Source organism: Mustela erminea, chromosome 6 (genome assembly GCF_009829155.1).
Source record: "Mustela erminea isolate mMusErm1 chromosome 6, mMusErm1.Pri, whole genome shotgun sequence".
Classification (NCBI taxonomy): Eukaryota; Metazoa; Chordata; class Mammalia; order Carnivora; family Mustelidae; genus Mustela; species Mustela erminea.
Genome location: NC_045619.1, coordinates 18,921,224 through 18,940,211, shown reverse-complemented (window position 1 = coordinate 18,940,211; position 18,988 = coordinate 18,921,224). Strand labels below are relative to the sequence as shown.

At 36.9% G+C, this 18,988-nt stretch overlaps 1 long non-coding RNA gene across 3 annotated transcripts in view; it reads left to right on the top strand.

Annotated features, from left to right (window-relative positions):
* The window catches only part of LOC116592934, a 91,165-nt gene that overhangs the window by 17,561 nt on the left and 54,616 nt on the right, over positions 1 to 18,988 (top strand). For 2 of the 3 annotated variants that reach the window (XR_004286661.1, XR_004286662.1), the window contains one exon: positions 6,188 to 6,288. This is a non-coding gene — a long non-coding RNA (uncharacterized LOC116592934). Of the gene's footprint in view, positions 1 to 5,328; positions 5,401 to 6,187; positions 6,289 to 18,988 lie in introns of those variants that run through there. The other variant, XR_004286663.1, reaches the window with a different exon arrangement.

The following is an 18,988-nucleotide window of genomic DNA, read 5'->3' as shown; positions in this document are numbered from 1 at the left end:
CCAATCAAGAAATGGGCAGAGGACATCAACAGACATTTCTGCAAAGAAGACATCCAGATAGCCAACAGACTCATGAAAAAGTGCTCCACATCACTCGGCATTATGGTAATACAGATCAAAACCACAATGAGATACCATCTCACACCAGTCAGAATGGCTAAATTTAACAAGTCAGGAAATGACAGATGCTGGTGAGGATGCAGGGAAAGGGGAACCCTCCTACACTGTTGATGGGAATGCAAGCTGGTGCCACCACTCTGGAAAACAGCTTGGAGATTCTTCCAAAAGTTGAAAATAGAGCTACCGTATGACCCAGCAATTGCTCTACTGGGTATTTACCCTAAAGATACAAATGTAGTGATCCGAAGGGGCACACATGCCTGAATGTTTATAGCAGCAATGTGCACAATAGCCAAACTATTGAAAGAACCGAGATGTCCATCAACAGATGAATGGATAATGAAGATGTGGTACATATATATAATGGAATACTATGCAGCCATCAAAAGAAATGAAATCTTGCCATTTGCGACAACGTGGATGGAACTAGAGGGTATTATGCTTAGCGAAATAAGTCCATCAGAGAAAGACAATTATCATATGATATCCCCGATATGAGGAAGTGGAGATGCAACATAGGGGGTTTAGGGGGTAGGAAAAGAATAAATGAAACAAGATGGGATCAGGAGGGAGACAAACCATAAGAGACTCTTAATTTTACAAAGCAAACTGAATGTTGCTGGAGGGAGTGGGGGGTCGGGAGAGGATGGTGGGGTTATGGACATTGGGGAGGGTATGTGCTATGGTAAGTGCTGTGAAGTGTGTAAACCTGGTGATTCACAGACCTGTACCCCTGGGGCTAATAATACATTATATGTTTATAAAAAAATGAAAAAACTTAAAAAAATCTGATCCAATAAAATTTGGGCTTTTTTGAAAGGGTAGTTTCTCAGTCAGTGTTTGATATATCTTCTGACACCAGGAAGGCCCCTCCCAGCTGTCTCTTTTCCTGTTTCTCTTAAGCAAACCATGTAGTTTATAGTTTAACCTATATCTCCAGTGAGTATCAATTTCATCCCAATTGTCTTTCACTGCACCTAGATTGCTTTTGAGAGCACCTTTAGACTTGAACTTCTCATGCTCTGTTGGAACTGAAGTCAGTTCCTTTGGGGAACTGCTTCACCCTGTGTGCAAAATCTCTGAGCTTCTCCCTGTGGACAAAATCTCTGAGCCACAGGTTTGGTGTTGAGGGTATACTTTTCTGAGTAACTTTCCCACTTTAGGAGCTAAGCTCTTTTTTTTTAAAAGATTATTTATTTATTTATTTGACAGACAGAGATCACAAGTAGGCGGAGAGGCAGGCAGAGAGAGAGGAAGGGAAGCAGGCTCCCTGCTGAACAGAGAGCCCGACGCGGGGCTCGATCCCAGGACCCTGGGATCATTACCTGGGCTGAAGACAGAGGCTTAACCCACTGAGCCACCCAGGTGCCCCCAGGAGCTAAGCTCTTCATGGAGAGGGGGCAGTAGTCCCGGGTCTTCTTGGCTTTCCCCCTCTGATGTGGGACCTCCACATCATAATCCATGGAAAGGGCAACTGGTGTCCCAATATTCTCAGTGGCCTTGAGGTAAAACCTCCCTTTCAGGAGTGGGGTCTGGGCAGAGGAACAGAGCCCCAACTATCAACTCGAGTTTGGAAAATGTGGCATATCTTCCCTCTTCAAGGAGATGCATTTAATTTCTAGCATCAGAATCAAGGCAAAGTTGGCAAGACTGGTCTATAAAAAGAATTAGCATTCTGAGGAGTTCTTAGATTCAGGAAATGGGATCCCCAGGAGACAGGTACTAATCTTTCTGCTAATCTGGGTAACTAGGTTTTAGTGTTACATTGGAGCTGTTTCTAGGATGATCAAGACTACTCTACTCTCTTCCTCTAATAGGCACCTCTTTTTTCATAATCACAAGTAGATTATTGTTCACACCCCAGACTTCTTAGGACAATACCAGTTGTAAAAGATTGTTGCATCCTCTTGATTTTCTTAACTTCCTACCTGCTTACTACTAGAATCCTTGTATCTTAAGCTGGAAGACTAGCTGATAGTCAGCCCCTTATGTATTTTCCAATATGTGGCTATCTTTTATTTCATATGGATTCTGATTGTGTTAAAATGAATTTCTTTGTCCCACTATCTTGTCTCATTATGAGATGTAGAGTTCGGAAATGTCAGCCCATAGAGCTCTTCTCATCTGTCTCTACTCCCAATTGAATAACATTGCAGAAAATGGTAGCAGTACTAATTGGGAAGGGAATAAAACATCTCAGATTGCCTTTGAAATTAACTCTGGATCAACCAAATCAAACTTCAGAGGTTAAAAACCTGGTCTGAGTTGAAGGATTTGTTCTAATATCTTTTGTCCTATGACTTTGCAATTGTTTATAGATTTTTATCTGCCATTTGGCTGGTAGAATTTTTCATAGAATTCATATCATAGATGAATACTGCGTGTTTTTAGGGTTATTGAAACTTGCATTTCTCAGTGGATTTTCATTAAGGTTTCCATAGTAGGGAAAGGAGGTAAAAAAAAAAAAATTAGAGATTGGTAGTTTTCTACCATGCTAATTATAAAATCTAGATTTGTATACTCTTTTATGGCAGAGATGAGAGTATTCCCAGGAGTCTTACAGTTCAGTTGAGTCATGTGGCTAATTATGGCCAGTGGGTTATGGGGTAGAAATGACATGTGTCACTTCTGAGATGAAGCTTAGAAGAGGCCACATGAAAAATCTCCAGCTCTTATTTCTTTCCCATGTTGACCAAGAAAGCCATATAAAGGAGTCTCCATTACACAATGGACTCCTGGAGTAAAGGAGAAAAGGCCCCACTGACCCAAGTGATGGGAGCTCCCTTTCAAGTATTGAGTAACAATAAAATTTTTGTTTTTTGTTTTGTTTTGTTTGTAGAAGCCAATGAGACTTTTGGGTGGTGTATTATTGCAGTTACTTTTTCTGACTAAAATGTCTTCTTTCTACATTCCAAAAGTCAGTTTCCTTCAAGGAGTTGATGATAAAATAAAAATCCAGATGATCTGGTGGCTTTGAATTCAAAGTTGAATATGTTATATATCTTTAGTAATTGAAAATGTGAAGAGTGGTGACTGGGTGTGTCAGTCGGTTAAGCATTTGACTCTTGATTTCAGCTCAGGTCATGATCTTAGGGCCCTGAAATCTAGCCCCACATCAACCTCCATGCTTAATGGGGAGTCTGCTTGAGATACTCACTCTCTCTTCCTCTTCCCCTCCTACCTCTTGGGTACTTTCTCTCTCTCTCTCAAACAAACAAACAAACAAATAAAACTTTAAAAAACGTGAACAGAGATGGCAGGAAAGTTATTCTTAAAAAGACAGGATAGTGTTTTTTTTTTTAACATGCCTCCTGCTATATACTAACCTTGCTTTTTAACAAATCCAGTAGTGAGGTAACTATGTTTATCAGAGTTTATTCTCCAAGTATAGGAGGGACCTCTTGGTTTAAATGATGAGGTTCCGGATGCCTGGGTGGCTCAGTGGGTTAAGCCGCTGCCTTTGGCTCAGGTCATGATCTCAGGGTCCTGGGATCGAGTCCCGTATCAGGCTCTCTGCTCAGCAGGGAGCCTGCTTCCTCCTCCCTCTCTCTGCCTGCCTCTCTGCCTACTTGTGATCTCTCTTTGTCAAATAAATAAATAAAATCTTTAAAAAAAAATAAAAAAATAAATGATGAGATTCTTTTACTTGAAAATGTTTGAGAGATTCCTTTGATTTTGCTGGCTAGTGGTTATTATTTATTGACATCTCCCTATTATGTCTAGTCAATATGTGATGAGAGATTGCATGGATAATCACAGGTATTAACCAAAATCTTTACTCCTCTCTCCATTTTTTTTTTGTTTGTTTATTTGTCTTTTGGTGTTTATTCTGCTTTTATTTTTTAAATTTTTTTAAAAGATTTTATTTATTTATTTGACAGACAAAGAGCATAAGTATGCAGAAAGGCAGGCAGGGAGGGGATGCAGGCTCTCTGCTGAGCACAGACCACCCCTCCCCCATATGGGGGTCAATTCCAGATCATGACCTGAGCCTCTTTTAACACCTCAGCCAGAAGGCTGGAAAGGAAACGAGAGAAAATTAAACTCTTTTCCTATACACTGATTATAAAGGATATACCTTTTAAAGGATATATCCTTTTTAAAGGATATACCTCATATGAGTTCCAGGAATGTGTGAGTGTGTGTGTGAGAGAGAGAAAGACAGAGGATTGAACATTGATTTTAAAGGTATCCACATTCTCTGAGCCTAGAAATTTAGGGTTGTTTTTGTTGCTATAAGAGTTAAATGACTGTCAGGAAACAAGAACAATGAAAAGAGCAACAAAAAAAGAACATCAATTTAATATTTGCAAAATATTGACCCCACTAAATTTGAAAGAAGCTGAAATTGATAAATATGAAAGTTTTAAGAAAAATGCTGATTAATTGTATATAGAGAGACATGAAGTCTGATGGCTAGACATGTAGTCTATCTAGTGGATGGTAATGTCAGTCAACGATATGAACATGGTTGAGAGATGGGGGAGGTTTTGGGGGGTAGCTCAAGAGTTCTGTTAATATTTATTAGCTTAAGAAGGTATAATTATAGGTGGTTATTTCATTTTAATCCTCTATTTTTTGGTCCTCTAATTTTTTTTAAAGGATGCTTTAATAGTAAAAATAAGTTAATGACCAAAGAAAATATGTAGGTTACATTCCGAGTTCTGTGTCTGGGACATCTGCTGGTTCTAAGGCTCCATCCCAGCCTGGGCTTGGCCCTATCCAAGAAGGAGGAATGTTGCTTGAGGAGCCTGGGATGAGCTTCCTGTGGTTTTTTAGATGCTTCTTGCTGAGTGGAAGGGCAGGGCATATGGCTTAGGTTGCCAAGATGGTGCTAAATACCTCCATTTGGTACAGGGTGGCTTGATGGATGGTTTTGAATTTTTTAAAATGTTTCTCAACTTGAAAATATTTCCAAGTTCCATCTTTTTCATGGGAATTTATTGAACATAAGTAAGTAAAATGTTTTTCTCATTAACTGGAGGACTTAATCATGTAGCATGACAAAAGAAAGAAAGACAGAAAAGATTCACAATTCCCAAGAGTGGGCAATTCCCTTGAAGGGGTGGATTTTTCAGTGAAGCTGTTTGTTTGGCCTGGGTTTTCTCTGAGTTTATTGTTCTCCTCTCTTTGGAGTGCAGTTGCTACCTTGAGTGTTTCTGACTACCTTCCTTAACCCTATCACTTTTTCTCAGGCTTGTGCTCAGAATACAAGGCCATCCAAGGGGCTTGTGGGACCTCCAGCAAATGCCCTTTGCCTCTCAACTCCTTTTTAGAAAGGTAAATTCTCTTACAAGGAAAAATGAAGTTATGTAAGGATAGCCTGTGTACAATGTAGGCTAACCCAGTTAACTCAGGTCATAGTGATTTATGCTTTTTCGTTTGCTTGCTTGTTTCAACTCTTGCTGTTGAAAACTCTTATTGAAGAACATAGTTATTTTCCTACTTTGGTAAATAGATTGTTTTTTTCTATGGCAAATGAGAATTGTGCTTGTGCAAAATAAGTCAATCAAAGAAAGACAATTACCATATGATTTCTCTGATATGAGGAATTTGAGAGGCAGGGTGGGGGGTTGTTCAGGGAAGCAAGGGAAAATGAAATAAGTTGGGACCAGGGAGGGAGACATAAGAGACTCTTATTCTCAGGAAACAAACTGAGTGTTGCTGAACAAGGTGGGGAGGGATAGAGTGGCTGGGTTATGGACACTGGAAACTGTATGTGCTATGGTGAGTGCTGTGAATTGTGTAAGACTGATGATTCACAGACTGGTACCCATGAAAGAAATTATACATTATATGTTAATTTAAAAAATTTTAGATCCACAAAAAAAAAGAGTTGTGCTTGTGTCACATTGTAAATACGTAAGTGGTAGGCAATAAGTAGTGATAGGACATACACAAAACATATTTTTAAATATTTCTTCCACAAACTATTCATTTCTGTATTCCTAAATGCTTGTCATATATTGCTATTCAACTGTATAGCAATTCGGAATTCAGAATTATTTTTAGGAATGGTAGAGAACGTTAAGATTAAGTATCTGATCTTGGATTGCTTATGAACCAGATGGAAAGAAAACTTGCAGTTGGGAAAATAGCTACCAATACCTGGGAAAATATGACAAGTGCCATGTGATCCAAGAAGAGAGAAGTGACTACAGGAGTTGTGTAAGTATATAGTCCTGATGCACAGCATGATCTGAGAAAACTTCTTGGGAGAAATGGAATTAGACTTGAGATTTGAAATCTGAATTAGTGGAGTAGACAGTGGGGAGGAAGTTTTCAGGGAAGGAAGAAGCAAAGGCATTGAGATGATAAAGTACAATACATGTTTGAGTGGGGCAGGGCAGCACTGCAATGAACAGATATTCTTGTTTGGAGCAGAAACCCTCCCACCCTGTTCACTAATCCTATTAACTTAAGGATTCATGGAATTAAAGTAGAGTAAGGTCTACTTACTCTTCGAAGGGTTCCTTCCCCTTCTAAATCTGAATCAGATTTTTTTTTTAAATGAAGTTAATCCTATCGACCAGTCATGGATGCTGTCAGGATTAAATGAGATACAAAACTAAAAAGAAGGTTCTACGCAGGGTTCCTCACACTATATCATCCCTCTTCATTCAATTCCTTGAGTTCAGCTTAATTCCAATGCCACTACACCATAAATAAATCTGCTACTCCCTTTTATAGATCACATAAATTGGACTATTATTGCATTTCTCTAGACCAATGTCTAGTCATTTTCTAGTTTAGGAGAATTTTCTTGGCATAAGTCATCTGTATGTGAAAGGATACCAATGTTACAGTTAAGAGCTTTCAATGAATAAATAACTAGTGCAGGATGACTAGAGCCTAACAGCTAATAGGGAATAGTTGGAGATAAGAAAGCATTCTTTTCTTTTTGTAGTTATATCAACATCTTCTGTGATATAAATCTCCCTGTAAACAATAGGGAAAATATATGCCATTACTCTGAGAAATTCATTTAAAACTGATTGCTGTTACATTCGATCCATAGAGGAAGATGACTCAGGTCTGGGAAGAAGTGGCACCATATTATGTCTAATCTCCATGCCATATTAGAATGTTTATACCAGCTTGAGTGGTTGTGATGGGGTCGTCTACATCATTTGGTTCTTGTCCTTGTGACTCACTGTTTCTGCTGTGGGGTTAACTCCCTGCAGCGGAAAAGGGAGGAATTACTTGCCAGACCATATGGAGTATAAAAGAGCAGATTGACTGAGGTTTAGGTAGAAGCTGAAAGCACATAACTTAAGCTTCCCAAAGGATAACCTTGGAAAACTCTTTTAAATAGCATCTTCACAGAGGTGTCTAATTTTCAAGATTTATCTTGAAACCTTAAGATTCCAAAGTTAGTTTATGCAAAAATGTTGAGAGGACAAATGATACATGGGTATGTAGTTTCACTGCCATTTTTAAAGTTTCCAGTTTGGAGAATCTAGAAAAAAGAATGCTTTCCTTTGATTTGTTGTAATTCTGCCTAGACTAGGGGATCTGACCATGGCCATAGGTGCATTGGAGATTCTTGGTCTTCATCTCTGTAAACTGGGTTTCTGTAGTCCTATATTGGACAAGCTAACATTAAAGATTGTGAATGAGCCAATGAAACTGGAAAGCTGGAAATGCATATGTTTCCAAGTGGGATTAGAGAATGCTCCTTCTGGCATCTAACTAACCCCAACAACCATAGATTTACTGATTAATGGTGGCCTTAAATCTACAGTGTACCTGGATTATATTTAGAACTATTACAGAAAATGTATCTTCTTTCTCTAACTTATTTGTGAATCAGTTATTAATTTGCTCAAACTTATTGAGCAACTACTGTGTACCAGGTGTATGTTAGATGATAGGAATAGAAAAATTAACAGGACAGAGTCTTGTGGAAAGTTATAGTCTAGTGGAGATCTGTGTGTAAACAGCTATAGAGCTGTGTGATAAGTGTTATGATAAAGAAATCGGTAGTGAGTTATGGTAGCAAAGAAGAGAAAGCATTTAAATCTGCTGATGTTTGGAGGGACAGGTCAGAAAGGGTTCTGTAGAAGAGCTAATCCTATAGTATGTCTGGTAGGATGGGTAGGAGGAGGCAAGTACTAAAGACAGACGGAAAGGCATGAGCCCATGGGTATGGGTTAGAGAATAATATGTTAGGTTATTAAATGTATTAGCCCTCACTTCTTTTAATTCCTGTAGGGTAAATAATCCAATTCAAAATGAGGCAGAAATATCATCAGAGAGATCTTCAAATTAATTGGCTGATAGGTCCCAAAAGTTAATGAGGAATGAGAAAGCAGAAATAAACTTCCAAGTTAGAACACAAGCAAACAAGAGTGAAATGACTTAGGGGGTCCTTGCAGGAAACCTAGCATACTTGGAAGAGATGAACTGATTTATAAAAGGACTATTTCAGGTCCAAGTTAAGGGAATCAACAAAGGATAGTGAAGCACCTAGGAACTAGTGACAGCAGGAAACCATTACTGCTTTGGGGTCTGAAAGGACAAGGTGAGAAAATGGTGTTATTGCAGCCCAGTGAGAGCTAAAGCCATGCGAGAGAAGAAACAGCTGTTCAAGAGCAGTGCCTGTGAAGAAACACAGCTTCTGTCAAAATTACTAAGAGGCAAGAAGGGAGCAGGGAATGAATACCCCAAACTCAGCTTCCTTTACCCTCTGATATTGGTCAAATCAGTGGCAACCAGGGGACAAGAGAGCCAAGATGACAAATTCTGTAGACACTAGCCCTTAGATTGCTTCCCAGCCTCCAATACCACTTTATGTGTTTATTTATATATATAAATTGAAGTTGTCCCAATGACACATCATTGGATCACATTGCCCCTGGCTAGAACCAAACTGAATTCTCTGAATTCTCCACAACAGACTTTCTGTTGCTACTATTAAAACACTAATCTCATTCTTCCTCAGGGTCTAACTGGTCATATACATGTCAATGTCCCCATTAGGTTGTTAAATTTTATAGAGAATGCTTGTGCTATACCTCCCAGAGTCCCTGTTCCTCTTTAGGACCAAGTCATTCATTTCCCTAGATGCAGGGAATATTGGGGGTTGACGGCTCATAGCTGTGTCCTTCATTGGGAACTGTCCTCCTCCTAGTGGGCAGCTTGGATTCAAGGACTGGACAATGTAGGGGTACAAAAGCTTAACCCCCTTGCTTTAATTGGAACCACTCTGTAGGCCCATCCATCTCCAGAATTCCCCATGGAATTGTCAGGGCCTTTTTTTGGGGGGGACTGTGTAGCCCACTGTTCAATCTTGCTTCCTTCAGTGTTTCATAATGTTACTCTCAGGAGCACTTCCCAGTAAATCTTCTGCAGGTAATAATTCCTTATTACCTTGTGTTTTCTTGTATCCCTACTATAGTGTTTTGCACATTCTAAGATATTAAATCAAACATGATTGTTGAATCAATGGAATGATTCAACAAACATTGAATGATTCAATGATTCTTTCACTTATTTATTGAGTAATAATTTACATAATAAAAATTCAGTTTTATTAAGTGTACATTTGATGTATTTTGAAAAATGTATAAAATCATGTAACCCCTGTCAAAATACAGAATCAAAATATACAAGCAAAATAAGGGTAAATTCATCACCACAATTTCTTTCATTGTTCTTTGCAGCTAATCTTTTTAACACCAAACTTCTGACAATCATTGATCTGTTTTCTGTACCTGTAGTTTGACTTTTCTAGAACATCATATAAGGGAATCATATAATATTCAGTCTTTTGTATCTAGCTTTTTCACTCAGCACAATGCTTTTTATTTTTTTAAGTAATGAGGTACATATACTAAAGTTTGCCTTTTATAGGTGTAAAGTTCTACATGAATTTTGAAAAACAATATAGTTATGTACCCACTGCCATAATCAAGACAGAATATTTTTATCACATCAATTATTTTATTTATGTATTTATTCATCAAAAATATGCCATATGTAAGTGTAAAATGCTATCTCATTATAGATATAATTTGCATTTTCCTGAGAAATAATGATATTGAATTTTTTTTCAAGTGCTTATTTGCCATTGATATTTTTTCTGTAGTGAAGTCTTGGTCCAAATTGTTTGTTTACCTTACCTATTTTCAAATTGTGTAGGGGTGGCATTATTTTTCTTATTTTGCAGCTTTGAGAATTAATCTCAGAATTAATTTGTTGAACAAATTTTGACATGCTGCACTTTCATTTTAATTTAATTCAAATAATTTCTAATTCATTATTTTACTTTCATTTTTGACTTGTAGGTTATTTAGACATGTGTTGTTATTTTCCATGTTTGCGGATCTTTAGATCCCTTTTTAAAAATTTTAATTTAATTAATTAGTTAATTAATTTTATTTATTTTAATTATGTTTAGTTAGCCACTGTATAGTACATTGTTAGTTTTTGATGAAATGTTCAAGGATCCCTTTCTTCTATGGATTTCTAGTTTCATTATTATGTTTAGAGAATATTCTTTATCTTATTTAATCCTTTTAAATTAGTTACTCTATGGCTCAGAAAATGGTCTTGGTGAATGTCTATGTTTATTTGAAAAGTGTGTGTTCTGCTGTTGTTAGGTAGAATATTCTTTTTTTTTTTAAAGATTTTATTTATTTATTTGAGGGAGAGAGCACAAACAGGACAGTGAGAGAACAGACTCCCTGCTGAGCAGGGAGCCCAGTGCAGGGCCAGTCTCAGGACACTGAGATCATGACCTGAGCCAAAGGTAGAGGCTTAACTGAGTGAGCTACCCAGGTACTCCAAGCTCTAGTATTTTCTTTCTTGGCATCTTATTTGTTTTCTTCATAGCATTCCTTAAATAGATGTTTGTTTATTTGGTTTTTGAGTTTCTCCCTTACTAGAATGTGAGCTTTATGAGGGTTAATTTAGCGCTCTATCACCTGTGTCCAGCACAATGGCTAGAGTGTAGTCAGTACTCAATAGAATTAGGTTTCTTTTCCACCTCAGTTTGTCTTCATTCTAACATATATCAAAGACAAGGGCGCCCCTTTTCTAATTTATATCTGTGGACTAAGAATTGAAATATGTGACATTTAAATGATGAAAAGCAGATTTCAGTCTGGTAAGTCAGGAGAGACTGGTTATGACCTCAAGAAGTCCTGGCTACCCTTAACTCCATGGTGGTCCAGCTGCGAGATGCTGTAAAAACCACTAGCCTTCTCTGGACTTTTGTTGTCTTGTTTGTACAATAATACATTTAAATCTATTAAAGGAGGCCAGAAATTAAACAGATTACTTATAATCACACAATTAAACAAACATCAGAATACAAAGCAGAATAAAAATACAAATACAAAATGAAAATATAAGTGTTTAGAAATTTATCTCAATGCAAAGTGAGTTTATGAAATAATAATACATTGCCTGGAATTCATGTCTAAATTATTGCCTTGGTAATATTGCTAGAGGAGACAAAAATGCTTTTTTCCATAGTTTACAAAATACCATAAGAGAAAAATCTGAACTTATGAAGTAGATGGGGTACTGGTTTTTAAAGTGATTTATAACCAGATACTATTATTAACCTATGTCATTAAATATATTTAAAATACCTTATTGTGAAGATTTTATCTATGCAATGCTTTATAAGAACACATATAGAGAGGCATTCCCAACTTATGCATGTTTGAAGAATCAGAGCATCCCATGAACATAGCCCTGAACTCTGAAAACTTTAAAAATATAAAATACTATTCAAAAAAGAATTCTGAACTATATTTTTGAAGAGATATCTCCTTGTGGTTAAGGATTCTAAACTTTAAATCATCTTATTTCAACTTTGCTTATTTTTTGACCTATATGCATTATTTTCTTCTCTTTCAAGCCTGACTCATATTTTTCACAGTTTATTTTTGCAAACAGACCATTGACTCAAAGCACTACATTTACTGATAACAGTGGATTCTTCTGAATCTTTTTATACCCTAATTGATAAAATGTCCCTTTGGTATAGAGTGCAATGCAGTTTGCTCAGGGTAGGCATGAAGAAGTCAGGATATCTGTCTTTATTCAGTTTCCTGGCCATTACACTTCATTTGGAAATAAGTCTCCTACAAGTAGTTAAATCTTTTCCTGGGGAACCACTCTTTCTTTATGTTTTCTCTTTTCTTTCTTTCTTTTCTTTCTTTCTTTCTTTCTTTCTTTCTTTCTTTCTTTCTTTCTTTCTTTCTTTCTTTCTTTCCTTCCTTCCTTCTTTCTTTTCCTTTCTTTCTCTCCTTCTCCTCCTCCTCCTCCTTCTTCTTCTCCTTCTTCATCTTCTTCTTCTCATTCTTCCTCTTCCTCCTCCTCCTCCCCTTCTTCTTCTTATCCTCCTCCTCCCCCTCCTCCTCCTGTCCTCCTCCCCCTTCCCTCCCCGGCCTTCTCCTTTTCCTCCTTCTTCTCTCTCTCTGTCTCTCTCTCTTTTTTTTAATTACATCATGCACCTAGTTTGACATGAGATCTTGAAGGCAATGGTTTCCTGTGGCCATGGTGAATTCCCTGTCACAGGAAGGGTTTAGCTGGGTGGAGATGCATAGCCATTTGGAACCATTCTTCCATTCAAGAATAAATATTTATTAAAATACTTCCTTTGCTGGCACTGAGATACTCACTAGGAGTTCAAAGGTAGAACTGAGTGGGGTGCCTGTGTGGTGCAGTTGGTTAAGCATCCAACTCTTGGTTTCTGCTCAGGTTGTGATCTCAGGGTCTTGATATCCAGTGTTGCTCAGTGTGGAGTATGCTTAAGATGTTCTCCCTCTCCCTCTGCCCCTCCCCACTGTGTGCTCTCTTTCTCAAGTAAGTAAGTACATCTTAAAAGAAAAAAGAAAGTCATGCTCTTAAAAAGGGTCCATTTTAGGTGTCAGACATACAGCTTTAAATCAAGTGCTGATTATTCTAAGGGAAAATAGAGAGTTCAACTATCTACCTATTACATGGTCTAGAAGAACTTTAAAAACACTGAGTAATTTCTGATAGTCTAAAAGGTCCCCTGCAAGCTTTCTAGAAGGATTATTAAAGAACAAAAGTGAGAATGGTCTTTAAACCCAGACAAACCTGGACTAGAAATCTGACTATACCACCTCTTAGCTTTGTGAATCTTGGGCAAGTCCCTAAACTTTCTGAAGCTCAGTTAGTTTTTTTTTTTTAATGTCTTTAAAAAAAGAATATTTTGAAGAGGACTAAATGGGATAATACATATAAATCCCCAGGACCAAATAGGTATGGTAGAGTGGAGGCATGTTTAATAAAATTGGAGATCGGATTTAAGCAGATACTTCAGGGTCTTCTTTTTTACTCTTTCGAGAGAGAGAGAGCGTTGGGAAGATGTATTAGGAAGGATGTTTTATATTAAAGAAGCAAAAGGGAAGAAAGATGTGAAGATCTAGGGGAACACTACAGTGAACTGTGACAGGCAATAAACTGTACAGCCTGAACCAGCTCTGAAGGCAGTGAAGCTCAAGCAAGAGAATCTTGTATGCACACAAAGAAGATCCCGACATTCAGTACATTCATCCAAGTGTATGTGCCTGATGACAATTTTAAAACCGCTCTCTGTTCACAGCCTCAGAGAACCTGTAAAAGTTAATCTCAGTAGTCTTTCTTTTGGAGAGAAAATTAAAAAAAATACTTTATTGCTTTATTTATTATTTCTCACTAATGAAAGAACAGTACATTCCTGACCTACTCTTAACTGGTTAGCAGCTAGCTCTTTGTGAGGCATTTTAGTAATAGTAATGAGTTTTGGGAGCACCTGGGTGGCTCAGTCAGTTAAGCATCTGCCTTTGGCTCAGATCATGATCCCAGGGTCCTAGGATCCAGCCTTTCATCTGGCTACCTGCTCATTGGGGAGTCTGTTTCTCCCTCTCCCTTTGCCCCACCTCCTGCTTGTGCTCTCTCTCCTCCCCTCTCCCTCTCTCTCAAATAAATAAATAAATAATCTTTTAAAAAATAACCCACTTTGTAGCATTGTAAGTTTCAAATGTTTTTACATGGGTGATCTCATCTTTGTCATTCCCATTTTACAGATAAGGAAATTGAGTTTCAGAAATTACTTGTCTGAAGTCATGTATTTGGTATGTGTTAAAGTAGAGACGAACTCTGGTCTTTCCCATCATACTGCACATAAATGGTCCATGCCTCAGATTAGATCAGAATTTTCAATGAAATAAAATTAAAATTGGATTAATATCTGTCATTCTATTTTATATCAGTCTTAAATATGATTATATAATCTTATAAAAGATCATTTAATTTACCCCTGCTGATCAATTTCTATTCTCAGTTTTTATGTTCTACAAATGTGATATTACTGAAAACTTATTGAATTTCATGAGCTAATGAGATTGGACAAACAACCCACTCAAAACACACATATGAATGCCCGTAGGCACTTATTTAAATATAAGAACTGTATCAATAATTAATTTAAGCAACTAATATTTGCTTATTATATTATTAGTAAGTTACTTTCAAGTACTCCAAAACAAATGGTTTGATATAAATTAATTCATACCATAGGGATGATCAGTTATAGAAATGTAGTGGCAACACAGCTCTAGGGAGGGACAAAGTTCTGATTTGTATCGTTTGCTGATTTCTGTTGTGCAATTATTCCTACCATAGCCAGTTTCAAGCAACAGTGTGAGGTCACAGAATGCAGTGTTGGAAGAGATATACGCAACTGACTCACAGCTAGTATAAACCAGCTCTAACACACCCCTGTGACCTTACAATTGTCTACTCAGGGCTCCAGATCCAAAACAGTTCAAATGCTGCTATTTAAATCTGCACCAGAGGGTTCAGTGATGAGTGCAAGGGAGGTTGGACATAATTTTTAGGGTGTAAGTGAATGATGGTGTGCAAGCATATATCAGACTAAAAGAAGATTACATAGGCATCTCTGTCCTTGAAAGAACAAAATTGAACGATACAACAAAACCCAGAAGCCTAACATCTTTAGTATATGTTCTAGGTTGAGAATTTTGATTCTGTGCTTCCCTATTTAATCAAATCTGTGTCACCTGATCTAATTAGAAGTTTTCCTAATTTTTGTATTCAACTCTTATTGTAAAGCTTATTGGTATGCCTAAAAGGTAGAGAGCAGAGACTTCCTCAAGTCCATTGGAATAGTCTGATGGCTATTTTGAAACTTGTCTGCTAATAAATATTTCTATGTGGCAAAATTTGGTCCAATATTTACTTTCACTACACTTACCACCTAGTGGTGAGGTAGGGGAAGAAGTCATAGCTTCTACTTGTCTTTTATATTGCCAAATATTGAGGCAATCAGTACTTACCAAAAGAATCTGTAGGGCCAGCTCGGCATATATGAATTTTCATTATCACTGAATAGGTACTATGTTTGGGGCATTGTAGCATGATAAATTCCTGTCTACAGAGAGCTTTAAGGTTGACTGTATCATGAATCATTTCAAAATGCAATGTAACCATTTGTATTTGTAAAGAGTGAAAACAAATTGGATGCCAACATCACACATGCCAGCAAAGAATGGTTTATTCATAATATGGGGTTGTAGTCAAGGTGAATATACAGATCCCTTCACTTTCTTATAAGATAACAAGGGCTTAAATAAAAGGTAATGCAAGTGTGTAGGTAATATTTAACTCTAGTCATTATGTGGCACCTTGGTGTAATGGGTTTCAAATATGGCCTCCAAATTTCTGACCCTCCTTCCGTCTAGATGTGGAAGGTCTGTATCCCTTCTCCTTGAGTCATTATGGATTATGATTGCTTGACCATTACAACATGACAGAAATATTGTTGCGCCAGTTTCTTAAATATGAGTTTGGGAACTGGCACTAGATCTGGTAAGATACAGGACCAGGTTTTAACAAATTGCTTACAACCTTTGTAGAGTGAGGTAAAAGGCTCACTCTAATAAGGAGATACGTACTAGAGGAATATAAAAACGTGACCCCCACACACTACCCAATAACCAAACAATGTATAGTCTTTTGCACCAGTGATCATTCTATCAGCCATGACTACTTGGAAAGGACTGGGCTCTGAATAGAAAACTCTGAGGGAACTAGATCTAAGGCTTGATGGTCTGTGCACCATGTGTTGGGGTTAGGAGATGTCAATAGGACATCAATAAGAGCCCATCGATCTGAAAAGATTAAACTCAAGTCCTGATTACGATTCCCTTCTGTGTGTTTCACTCACAGCCTTTCTCATTTCAGTGGAATGGAAACTCCATTCTTATTGTTGGTCAGGCCAAATCACCACAGATGACTCTTCTTCCTCTCACATGCCCTGTCTGATTCCTAAGGAAAACCTGTTGATTCTACTTTTAAAATACATCCAGAGTGGACAAAATAGATCCATTATCACTGTCTCCACCCTTGTGCACACATCCACTGTCTCTCACCTGGACTGTTGAAGTAGTTTCCTATTGGCTTTCAGCTCCTACCTTTGACACCCTACCTCCTCTCCATTCTATTGTTTAACACAGAAACTGGAGTAAGTCTGTTGAAAAGTCCAGTGGATGTTGAGGTGTAGATTGACAAGCAATAAATGCACAAATTTAAAATGTAAAATTTAAGAATTTTTGATACACTTATACACCCATGAAACCATTGCCATAATCAAAATAATAAACATATCCATCATCCCTACAAATTCCCTGTTGTCTTTGGTAAGGCTTCCTTTTCACCCTCATCTACCCCAGGCCCCAGACAACTATTGAGCTAGTTGTTTTCTGTTACTACAGATTAGATTATATTTTCCATAATTTTATATAACTAGAATTATAGAGTATATATATATTTTCTGGCTTCTTCCACTCAACATAATTATTTTGAGATATAGCTATGTATTAATTGTTCATTTGTTTAAGCTGCTGAAGAGTATACCGTTGTATGGTTATGCATTCACCTGTTGATGGATATTTGGTATGTTTTATCTTTTGGCTCTTATAAATAAATCTACTATGAATGTTCATGCATAAATTCTTGTATGATGCTATGATTTCATTTTTCTTAAGTAAATACCTAGAATGGAATGGCTGAGTCATATGGTAGTTTTGTGTTTAACACTTACAGAAGAATTTCCAAAGTGGTTGCACCATTTTATGTTCCCACCACCACCCTGTGACAGTTCCTCTAAAACCTCACCAACATTTTGAAAGACCATTTAAAAAAGACCATTTTAGCCATTCTAATAAGCATGTGGTGGTACCTCATTGTGGTTTAAATTTGCATTTTTCTAACAACTAATGGTGTGAAAATCTTCTCATATCTGCCATTGGTATATCTTCTTTGGTGAATGTCTGTCCAAATTTCTCAACCATTTTTTTATTATTGAGTTTCAAGAAGTTTTTAAAAATATATTCATGATAGAATTTCTTTATTGGGTATATAATTTACAAATATTTTCTCTCAATGGCTTATATTTTCATTCTGTTAATGTTTACTATTTTTTTAAAGAGTTTTAACACATGTGAATTATTTTACAAACTGTTTTATGCTTAAAGAGGAGGATAGGTGGATCTGAGAAGAAAAAAGTAATAGCAAACAATTCAATGGTTTGACATTGACTGCCTTTTGTATGATTTTCTTTATTTGGCATGTATTGAGTAACCTTTCTTTATAAAGCATTGTAGTATAAATAAGCATTATGATAAGTAATGTTTAAACTTGAATTCTGGGCCCAAAACAAACTTTTAGAAACACTTTCCAGTTTAGGGGCACCTGGGTGGCTCGTTCAGCTAAGCGTCTCTCTCTTGGTTTCTGCTCATGTCATGATCTCAGGGTCGTGAGATGGTGTCCTGAGTCAGACTCCACACTCAGTGGGGAGTCTGCTTGGGATTCTCTCCCTTTGCCCCTCCCCAACTCTCTCACTCTCAAATAAATCTTAAAAAAAAAAAAAAAAAGAAGAGTCTCCAGTTTAAAGAAGACCTTATTCTCATGATTCTCACTGTATTATGTCTGGTATGAAGACATAATAAACACCCATGCACTCTATCTGTATTTCTTTGCCTATATTGTCATCTGTATCTATAACTATTTTTATTTCTAAATATGTATGAATGACTTGCAAAAAAAAATCCAACTTGCATTCATATTCAACTCATATCTTTGGTCAGACATAACCATTGGGAACACAGTTATGAACTCAGAAGTAAACTAAGTGATAACACAACATATGTCACGATACTCGTGTACTTTTAGTCCACAGTAAGAACACAGATCTTTTCTTAGGCCCTTATTCAGACAATTATTTATAGAGCAAGATAGATTATAACCAGTGAGGCCATGCTGACAGTATGTGGAATAATACTTTACAATTGTGGGAGGAGAGAGAGAGAGAAAATACACCTCCAACAACCACAATGCACAGAAGTCTTATTTTATATAGCTACAGAAAGCCTTATAAGCACGAATTCTCCAGAGGACTTATAATAATTTATTTCCAAAATGGTTGAAATAAATTATAACTTCTTAAAAGGAATAACGTTTTGAAGAACATATAATCAAATCATTGATAATACAAAAGGATTTATGTTATGAAAGGACCTGAGGCTATATAAAAATTGTAAGACTTACAAAAGAATGGTGTCAGAAATGGAGCTAAGGTAGAGAGTTTATCTTGAAAATGCTTCCCCTTTAAGTATTCTAAGTATGGAATGAAAGATACAGTTAATTGGAAGTCAGAAACTAATACTCAGTGAATGGGTTTCTGCGTGGTGGCTGTAATTGAAAAGAGTTATTTCCATGTAACTAATTACTAAGCCTCATAATATCAAAATTTTATCAAACATTTGGAATATTTGACCTAGAGAATTAAGAACAGGTAGGATCTGAAGGAAAGAAGTTTATT